At 42.3% G+C, this 10,469-nt stretch overlaps 1 pseudogene; it reads left to right on the forward strand.

Moving 5' to 3' along the window:
* The first annotated feature begins 2,902 nt into the window (after positions 1 to 2,902).
* On the forward strand, positions 2,903 to 5,141 carry LOC129010002 (60 kDa heat shock protein, mitochondrial-like; annotated as a pseudogene).
* The last annotated feature ends 5,328 nt before the right edge of the window (positions 5,142 to 10,469 follow it).

Genomic DNA, 10,469 nt, shown 5'->3' on the forward strand with positions numbered 1-10,469 from the left:
TGCTTGAGTGCCAGCTAATTTTTGTATTTTTTGTAGAGACAGGGTCTCACCATGTTGCCCAGGCTTGTCTTGAACTCCTGGGCTCAAGCGATCTCACCCATCTCCACCTCCCAAAATACTAGGATTATGGGCGTGAGCCACTGTGCCCAGCTGGTTGTTCTGTTTTAACATGGCATATTGTGTTACTTGATTTTTTTTTTGTTGTTGTTGTTGTTGTTGAGACAGAGTCACGCTCTTTTGCCCAGGCTGGAGTGCAGTGGCGCGATCTTGTCTCACTGCAAGCTCCACCTCCCGGGTTCACACCATTCTCCTGCCTCAGCCTCCCGAGTAGCTGGGACTACAGGCGCCCGCCACCACGGCCGGCTAATTTTTTGTATTTTTAGTAGAGACGGGGTTTCACCATGTTAGCCAGGATGGTCTTGATCTCCTGACCTCATGATCCGCCTGTCTCGGCCTCCCAAAGTGCTGGGATTACAGGCGTGAGCCACCATGCCTGGCCCACCTTTTTAAAAAAAATATGTTTCTGGGACCGGGTGTGGTAGCTCACGCCTGTAATCCCAGCACTTTGGGAGGCCAAGGCAGACGGATCACCAGGTCAGGAGTTCAAGACCAGGAGTTCAAGACCCAGCCTGGCTAACATGGTGAAACCCCGTATCTACTACAAAAAATCAGCCAGGCGTTGTGGCGTGCGCCTGTAATCCCAGCTACTCGGGAGGCTGAGGCAGGAGAAACGCTTGAACCTGGGAGGCGGAGGTTGCAGTGAGCTGAGATTGCGCCACTGCCCTCCAGTCTGGGCGGCAGAGCGAGATTCCATCGCAAAAAGAAAAAAAGAAATAAGGAACAACAAAAGAGCACTACTTTGCAACCCTTAATAAAGCAGTTGATCAAGGCAATAATTATCAAAGGCTGCTAAAACCATTATATTAAAAATTGATTGTGTATCACAAAAAAGGAAAACTATATACCAATATCTCTTATGAATATAGATGTTAAAAAAAAAAACCCTTAACAAATTATTAGCAAACTGAATTCAGAAACATTTTTTTTTGTTTTGACCGAGTCTTGCTCTGTCGCCTAGGCTGGAATGCAATGGCGGGATCTCAACTCACGGCAACATCCACCTCCTGGGTTCAAGCAAGTCTCCTGCCTCAGCCTCCCGAATAGCTGGGATTACAGGCACGTGCCACCACACCTGGCTGATTTTTTGTATTTTTTAGTACAGACGGGGGTTTCACCATGTTGACCAGGCTGGTCTCGAACTCCTGACCTCGTGATCTGCCCGCCTCAGCCTCCCAAAGTGCTGGGATTACAGGCGTGAGCCACTGCACCCAGCCTGTTCCTTATTTCTTTATTATTTTGTATTCATCTATAAAGGAGGATTTTCTTCATCAACTACTTGGTTATTCTGAGAAACAATTCATATAGAAAAGGCAGGCTATATATTCAACTTGTTTTTATTTGCTAGTTTTAGGAATAGTAAGTTGAGTGTGTAATATCCTCTTAAAGATGATCAATTAGGGTTTTGAAAAATTATTATGAACTTATGGATTTTATTAAATTTGGCGTGTTTACATTCTTTGTAGTTATTCTTTTTGATGCTCAAACTGTACCATCTTTGGACAATAGCAACCCACTGAAGTTGATTCTTTTTAAATATTATTCATTTAATTTTTGACTTTTTTTAATAGCAACGGTATTTCCCAGGCTGGTCTTGAACTCCTGGGCTCAAGCACACCTCCTGCCTCAGCCTCCTAAAATGCTAGGATTACAGGTGTGAGCCCCCATGCCCAGCTTCTAAAGTTGATTCTTTAATCCTTTTGACATACCCCCAGTAGTCTTTGATAGCTTTCTTGCTTACTGCTGTGAAGATGCCTTATATGTACTGTCTCTTTTTATTGTTGCCATTGTATCTTTTGGATCTATTCCTACAAGTGGGACTGTTGGGTTGAAGGGTAAATACACATATAATTTTGGTAGGTAGTGTGAAAGGTGTTATTTTATTTTGTCTTTCCACAAGCAATATATGAAAGTGCCCTCCCCGCCTTTTTGTTTGTTTGTTTGTTTGTTTGTTTGCTTGTAGAGACAGGGTTTCGCTCTGTTGCTTATGCTGGAGTGCAAGGGTATGATCTTGGCTCACTGCAGCCTCAAGCTATCCTTCCACCTCACCCTTCTGAGTAGCTAGGACTACAGGCATATGCCACCATGCCTGGCTTATTTAAAAACTTTTTTTTTTTTTTAAGAGATGGGGCATTGCTATATTGCCCAGGCTGAAAGTACCTTTTAACCCACAGTCTCACCAACAGTTTGTTGTAAGCTTCTGGATTTTTGCCAGTCTGGCAGGTGAGAAATGGTATCTCCATGTAGTTTTGTTTTTGTTTTTGTTTTTGAGATGGAGTCTCGCTCTGTTACCCAGGCTGGAGTGCAGTGGCGCGATCTCTGCTCACTGCAAGCTCCGCCTCCCGGGTTCATGGCATTCTCCTGCCTCAGCCTCCCGAGTAGCTGGGACTACAGGCGTCCGCCACCACGCCCGGCTAATTTTTTTGTATTTTTTAGTAGAGAGGGGGTTTCACCGTGTTAGCCAGGATGGTTTTGATCTCCTGACCACGTGATACGCCCGCCTTGGCCTCCCAAAGTGCTGCGATTACAGCGTGAGCCACCACGCCCTGCCTACTCCGTGTAGTTTTAATGTGATCATATTTTTATGTTCAAAATCACATTTTAATAAGTTGATGATAGCAAACCTGCATTAACATTTAAAGAAGGCAGGCCAAGCATGGTGGCTCATGTCTGTAATCCCAGCACTTTGTAAGGCCAAGGCGGGAGAATCACTTGGGTGCAGAAGTTTGAGACCAGCCTGGGCAATATAGTGAGACCCTATCTCTATAAAAATTTTTAGCCCTCACTCGCCGCCGATGACCTGTCTCGCTGCGTGCACGCCCTGCCGCCGCCCCGCAGAAATGCTTCCGTTACCCACAGTCTTTTGCCAGATGAGACTTGTGTCCAGGGTACTGGCTCCTCATCTCACTGGGGCTTATGCCAAAGATGTAAAATTTGGTGCAGATGCCCGAGCCTTAATGCTTCAAGGTATAGACCTTTTAGCTGATGCTGTAGCCCTTACAGTGGGGCCAAAGGGAAGAAGAACAGTGATTATTAACAGAGCTGGGGAAGTCCCAAAGTAACAAAAGATGGTGTGACTGTTGCAAAGTCAATAGACTTAAAGGATAAATATAAAAACATTGGAGCTAAACTTGTTCAAGATGTTGCCAATAACACAAATGAAGAGACTGGGGATGGCACTACCACTGCTACTGTACTGGCACGCTCTATAGCCAAGGAAGGCTTCGAGAAGATTAGCAAAGGTGCTAATCCAGTGGAAATCAGGAGAGGTGTGATGTTAGTTGTTGATGCTGTAATTGCTGAACTTAAAAAGCAGTCTAAACCTGTGACCACCCCTGAAGAAATTGCACAGGTTGCTACAATTTCTGCAAACGGAGACAAAGAAATTGGCAATATCTCTGATGCAGTGAAAAAGGTTGGAAGAAAGGATGTCATCACAGTAAAGGATGGAAAAACACTGAATGATGAATTAGAAATTATTGAAGGCATAAAGTTTGATCGAGGCTATATTTCTTCATACTTTATTAATATACCAAAAGGATAGAAATGTGAATTCCAGGATGCCTATGTTCTGCTGAGTGAAAAGAAAATTTCTAGTGTCCAGTCCATTGTACCTGCTCTTGAAATTGCCAATGCTCACCGTAAGCCTTTGGTCATAATCGCTGAAGACGTTGATGGAGAAGCTCTAAGTACACTCGTCTTGAATAGGCTAAAGATTGGTCTTCAGGTTGTGGCAATCAAGGCTCCAGGGTTTGGTGACAATAGAAAGAACCAGCTTAAAGATATGGCAATTGCTACTGGTAGTGCAGTGTTTGGAGAAGAGGGGTTGACCCTAAATCTTGAAGATGTTCAGCCTCATGACTTAGGAAACATTGGAGAGGTCATTGTGACCAAAGACGATGCCATGCTCTTAAAAGGAAAAGGTGACAAGGCTTAAATTGAAAAACGTATTCAAGAAATCATTGAGCAGTTAGATGTCACAACTAGTGAATATGAAAAGGAAAAACTGAACGGCTGGCAAAACTTTCAGATGTAGTAGCTCTGCTGAAGGTTGGTGGGACAAGTGATGCTGAAGTGAATGAAAGGAAAGACAGAGTTCGGATGCCCTTAATGCTACAAGAGCTGCTATTGAAGAAGGCATTGTATTGGGAGGGGGTTGTGCCCTGCTTCGATGCATTCTAGCCTTGGACTCACTGACTCCAGCTAATGAAGATCAAAAAATTGGTATAGAAATTATTAAAAGAACACTCAAAATTCCAGCAATGACCATTGCTAAGAATGCAGGTGTTGAAGGATCTTTGATAGTTGAGAAAATTATGCAAATTTCCTCAGAAGTTGGTTATGATGCTATGGTTGGAGATTTTGTGAATATGGTGGAAAAATGAATTATCGACCCAACAAAGGTTGCGAGAACTGCTTTATTGGATGCTGCTGGTGTGACCTCTCTGTTAACTACAGCAGAAGTTGTAGTCACAGAAATTCCTAAAGAAGAGAAGGACCCTGGAATGGGTGCAATGGGTGGAATGGGAGGTGGTATGGGAAGTGGCATGTTCTAACTCCTAGACTAGTGCTTTACCTTTATTAATGAACTGTGACAGGAAGCCCAAGGCAGTCTTCCTCACCAATAACTTCAGAGAAGTCAGTTGGAGAAAAATGAAGAAAAAGGCTGGCTGAAAATCACTATAACCATCAGTTACTGGTTTCAGTTGACAAAATATATAATGGTTTACTGCTGTCATTGTCCATGCCTACAGATAATTTATTTTGTATTTTTGAATAAAAAACATTTGTACATCCCTGATACTGGCTACAAGAGCCATGTACCAATGTGTGGCTTTCAACTTAAATCACTGAGGCATTTTTACTACCATTCTGTTAAAATCAGGATTTTAGTGCTTGCCACCACCAGATGAGAAGTTAAGCAGCCTTTCTGTGGAGAGTGAGAATAATTGTGTACAAAGTAGAGAAATATCCAATTATGTGACAACCTTTGTGTAATAAAAATTTGTTTAAAGTTAAAAAAATTTTGTTTAATTAGTGAGGCATGGTGGCATGTGCCTGTAGTCCCAGCTACTCAGGAGGCATGGGTGGGAGGATCAATTGAGCCCAGGATGTCAAGGCTGCAGCGAGGCACAATGAAGGCACTTCACTCCAGCCTGGGCAACGGAGCAAGACCCTATCTCAAAAAAAAAAAAAGAAGTTTGTCTTTAGCAATCTAAAATTTGACAAGTTTGCTTTGACTCTCTAGCTGCAGGTTCATAACCCAAGTTTATAGTAAAAAATAAGATGGATTTGTTATATTCAACATGGTGTAGTAGATATCAAGTATAGGTGAAAAATATATTTCATATTCGTAAAATACTATATAATAAAGTACTTTTATATAGTAAAATACTATATAATAAACAAAGTACTTTATAGTCACCTGATTTGACTGCCTTGATAATCCCTGAGAGATAAGTAGGATAGATACTTATTAGATACCCATTAAACAGAGTAGTATACTAAGAAGTATACAGATACTACTTAGATGCCCATTTTGTAGAAGAGGAAACTGATGTTTTAAGAATGTGATTTTCCAGTTTAACACAGCAAGTGGGTGCCCCCTTTGTCAGCACATATACTAACACAGCAAGCAGTAGAGCTGGATTTGAATTTCAAACTTCTGATCTACCCACTACAAATTCTATACTTTCTTTTCCCAGTATTTGCTAAAGGAGACACAACCCGTTTTACCCAGGAGGTGGCAGTGTTTCTCTTACTGTTATATTTATTGGGCTCTCACTTTCCCACTGAAGGTGAAATACTTAAAAAGTGAAAATTGTATTCTTTCAGTGAATAATCTGGAGTTAAATTATGTTTACCTGTTAATGATAATAAGATTGGTAAAGTTGGTGCCTGCCTTCTAGGAGTTGACAATCTAGCTTCTAGGAGTTGACAATCTAGGAGCAAGAGGTGGAGGTGGAACTGTGAAGCAGAGTCCAAAATAGCCTAAAAAGGCTGGCTGTCGTGGCTCACACCTGTAATCTCAGCACTTTGGGAGGCTGAGGCAGGCAGATTACTTGAGGTCAAGAGTTCGAGACCAGCCTGGCCAACATGGCGAAACCCCATCTCTAGTAAAAATACAAAAATTAGCCAGGCATGGTAGCGTGCACCTGTAATCCCAGCTACTGGGGAGGCTGAGGCAGGAGAATCGCTTGCACCTGGGAGGCAGAGGCTGCATGAGTCGAGATTGTGCTGCTGCACTCCAGCCTGGGCAACAGAGCAATATTCTGTCTCAAAAAAAAAAAAAAAATAGCCTATGAAAATTTCAAACAAAGTGTTATAGGAATACAAATTTGTAATGGAGCTCTTGATGTGATGTCTTTAATGGCAGTTTAACTTTAGTCCACAGGTGAGAGTGGGCTTACTCTACTGTTAGGAAACACAGGTAAGTTCAAGCTCTCTGACTTCCAAGACACAAAAATAGGCAATAAAAAAAAATCAGGCCAGGCATGGTGGCTCATACCTGTAATCCCAGCACTTTGGAAGGCTGAGGCAAGAGGATCTCCCTTAAGGTCATGAGTTTGAGACTAGCCTGGCCAACATAATGAGACCCCTGTCTCTATAACAAATTTAAAAATTAGCCAGGCCTGGTGGCATGTGCCTGTAGTCCTTGCTATTTGTTGGGGGGTGGTGCTGAGGCAGGAGGATCACTAGAGGACCATGTCTCAAAAAACAAAAAAGGAAAAAAAGAAAACAATATATTGTAAACATAAAAGGAAAAGCTCCTAGATGTTCTAATGTGCCATTCCATCACTGCCAGCACTACTTTTACCTTTTTTTTTTTTTTTTTTTTTTTTGAATCGGAGTCTCGCTCTGTTGCCCAGGCTGGAGTGCAGTGGTGAGATCTTGGCTCACTGCAAACTCTACCTTCTGGGTTCCCACCATTCTCCTGCCTCAGCCTCCCGAGTAGCTGGGACTACAGGTGCCCACCACCACGCCCGGCTCATTTTTTTTGTATTTTTAGTAGAGATGGGGTTTCACCGTGTTAGCCAGGATGGTCTCGATCTCCTGACCTCATGATCCACCCGCCTCAGCCTCCCAAAGTGCTGGGATTACAGGTGTGAGCCACTGCGCCCAGCCTTACCATTTTTAATTAGTAACATTTTTTTCAGATGTAAATTTTGTGTTCTGAGACAGTCCATTTATTCATTTAACAAATATTTTAAAATTTTAAATTAGCCAGGTCCTGCTGAATGCTAAGGATATAATGGTGTACAAAACAGTCACAGTCTCTGTCCTCATCAAGCTTATGCTTCTGGTGAAGGCTGCTCATGACTAGTGACCTTATAACTAATGTATATTTATATTTTAACAATTACTTTTTCAGCACCATATGAACAGGAAAAATAGAAAAACAATTATTTCTTACATTCAAATCTCTCTCTTTCTCTCTCTCTTTTTTTTTTGAGACAGTCTCCCTCTGTTGCCCAGGCTAGAGTGCAGTAGCATAATCTCGGCTCACTGCAACCTCTGCCTCTGGGTTCAAGTGATTCTCCTGCCTCAGACTCTTGAGTAGCTGGGACTACAGGGCCACATGACCACGTCCGGCTAATTTTTTGTATTTTTAATAGAGATAGGGTTTCACCATGTTGGCCAGGCTGGTCTTGAACTTCTGACCTCAAGTGATCTGCCTGCCTCAGCCTCCCAAAGTGCTGGGATTACAGGTGTGAGCCACCGTCCCCAGCCCTTACATTCAAATCTTATGTTTCACCTGAGAGTTTTAGTCCTAATTATCTGGAAAGCAGGTTTCAAGCAAATTATCTTCTAAATATATAGCGAATCAAAACTCAGGTAGAATCTTCATTAGTAGTGCTTCTCAGCAAATGTGGTTTTCAACAAACCTCTTGCTGTTTGTGTTGTAAGTTTATCCCTAGAAATATTACCCAGTGTGTAAGTTAAGAGCAAGTCAGAATATTGAATATGACTACTACGTGAGGTAAGGGGCTGGCTTGAGGAAAATAGTTGAATCTTTCACTTCTGGATTCCTAGGATTATTCCTTTATTATTTCTGACCCCAAAGTACATATTTACTGGAATTTTTAATTTTACGGGCAAATAGAAAGGACAGAATTGAGTCAAGAAATCTGAATTCTGGCCAGGAGCAGTGGCTCACAGCTATAATCCCAACACTTTGGGAGGCCAAGGAGGGCAGATCACCTGAGGTTAGGAGTTTGAGACCAGCCTGGCCAACATGGTGAAACCCCGTCTCTACTAAAAATACAAAAATTAGCTGGGCATGGTGACGTGCTTGTAATCCCAGCTGCTCCAGAGGCTGAGGCAGGGGAATTGCTTGAACCCGGGAGGTGGAGGTTGCAGTGAGCCGAGATCGCGCCATTGCACTCCAGCCTGGGCAACAGAGTGAGACTCCATCTCAAAAAAAGAAAAAAAGAAAAGAAGAAGAAATCTGGATTCTGGTGTCACTTATGCTGCTATTTGACCCCTATGACCTTGTGTAAGTGAGCTTGCCTCTCTGGGATTTGTTTTTTTAATCTGAAAATGAGAGAGGACAAGGGGAAGGAACTATCCAATTAATTATTGTTTTGGCTCATTATCATCCCCACAGTCTCATACTTCTTGCAATATTTAGATTTAACCATATGAAATTGCTAGTATTCAATGATATGAAAAGATTAAGATTTGACCTACGGAGACAGCAGTTTCCTTTGAGTCAGCCTAATTGTTGAATCAGTTGTGGGCCCTATTGGGATCATCTGAATTATTTATTTTAGGGATAGATAAGGCCAAGGCCAAGCAAAACTAATGCCTCAGGTGTGAAGGAAACACACATTTAGAGAATATACCTTTCTGGTAGGTGATAAAATAAAAATAAAAAGAGAATACAATGAATACCACCATATAATCAATGTAGTATATTCTGGGTTACATAGAATTCATTCTAGTCTTTTCTTTCTACAATATGCTAATTTTCTAGCCCAGTGATTCCAAATGATTTGGTTCCTGTATTCCTTCAGCGTCCAGCAAAGGAAAAGTCCATTTGACAATTTTATTAGAATATTCTCTGTAGCAATGTTTGCCCAGGAATATCTGTTGCTATAGGAGAAGAGAGCCTGTTAGCACTGATATCCAGGTGTGAAAGAAATAATTCTTCAGAGCTGTCTTTTTCCTTGTTCACCAGTGAGGTAAGTCAAAGAGGTAAAAAGACAAACTTTTCCAATTTTTTGTTTTAGACCAATTTTGTCATTCCATCCTACATCAGAAGGGGTCATGGCTAAGCTTTGCTTTATTGTTTGATGTAGCTCATTAACATTTCTTGCCTAAGGAACTGGTATGTTCAATAAACTGTTTTTGTTTGTTTGTTTCTTTTTTTTTTTTTTTTTTTACTTTCCATAAGACATAATCTCATCTTTTTTACCAGGAAATAAATTCAACTTTTTTTTTTTTTTGAGACAGAGTCTCACTCTGTTGCCCAGGCTGGAGTGCGGTGGCATGATCTCAGCTCACTGCAACCTCTGCCTCCCAGGTTCAAGCGATTCTCCTGCCTCAGTCTCCCAAGTAGCTGGGATTACAGGCATGTGCCACCACGCCTGGCTAATTTTTGTATTTTTAGTAGAGACAGGGTTTCACTATGTTGACTAGGCTGGTCTCGAACTCCTCACCTCAAGTGATCCGCCCACCTCGGCCTCCCAAAGTGCTAGGATTACAGGCGTGAGCCACCACGCCTGGCCAATAAACTCAACTTTTTGGACTATTTCCGTTACATAGCCTTTTGGACACAAAAGTTAATCAGTGGAATGGGAAGAAAATCCACAGGGAGTACTTATACCTAGGGAAAAATGTTTCTTTGGCTCTAATATACCTTGTTCAGGTCTCTAAGCCACAATCAGAGCCTCACACACAAACTGACCTGTCTCATTGCTTTCAACCACATATACCACCCCAGCCTGTCTCCATTGGAATGTCTGGCTAGGGTCCAGCACATCTACAGGTAATACATTCTTCTGAATTCTCCACTCTGATATGGAGGGGCCAATAGAAGCATGCAAACATTTTTCTTTCTTTTTCTTTTTCTTTTATTTTGAGACAGGATCTCACTTTGGTTGCCTGGGCTGGAGTACAGTGGTGCCATCTCAGCTCACTGCAGCCTCGACCTCCCAGGCTCAGGTGGCTCTCCCAACTCAGCCTCCTGAGGAGTTGGGACTACAGATATGCACTACCATGCCTGGCTAGTTTTTTGTATTTTTAGCAGAAATGGGGTTTTGCCATGTTGCCATGTTGCCGTGTTGCCCACATTGGTCTTGAACTCCTGGACTGAGAAGCAATCTGCCCACCTCAGCCTCCCAAAGTGC

Source organism: Pongo pygmaeus, chromosome 10, assembly GCF_028885625.2.
Source record: "Pongo pygmaeus isolate AG05252 chromosome 10, NHGRI_mPonPyg2-v2.0_pri, whole genome shotgun sequence".
In the NCBI taxonomy this organism is placed as follows: Eukaryota; Metazoa; Chordata; class Mammalia; order Primates; family Hominidae; genus Pongo; species Pongo pygmaeus.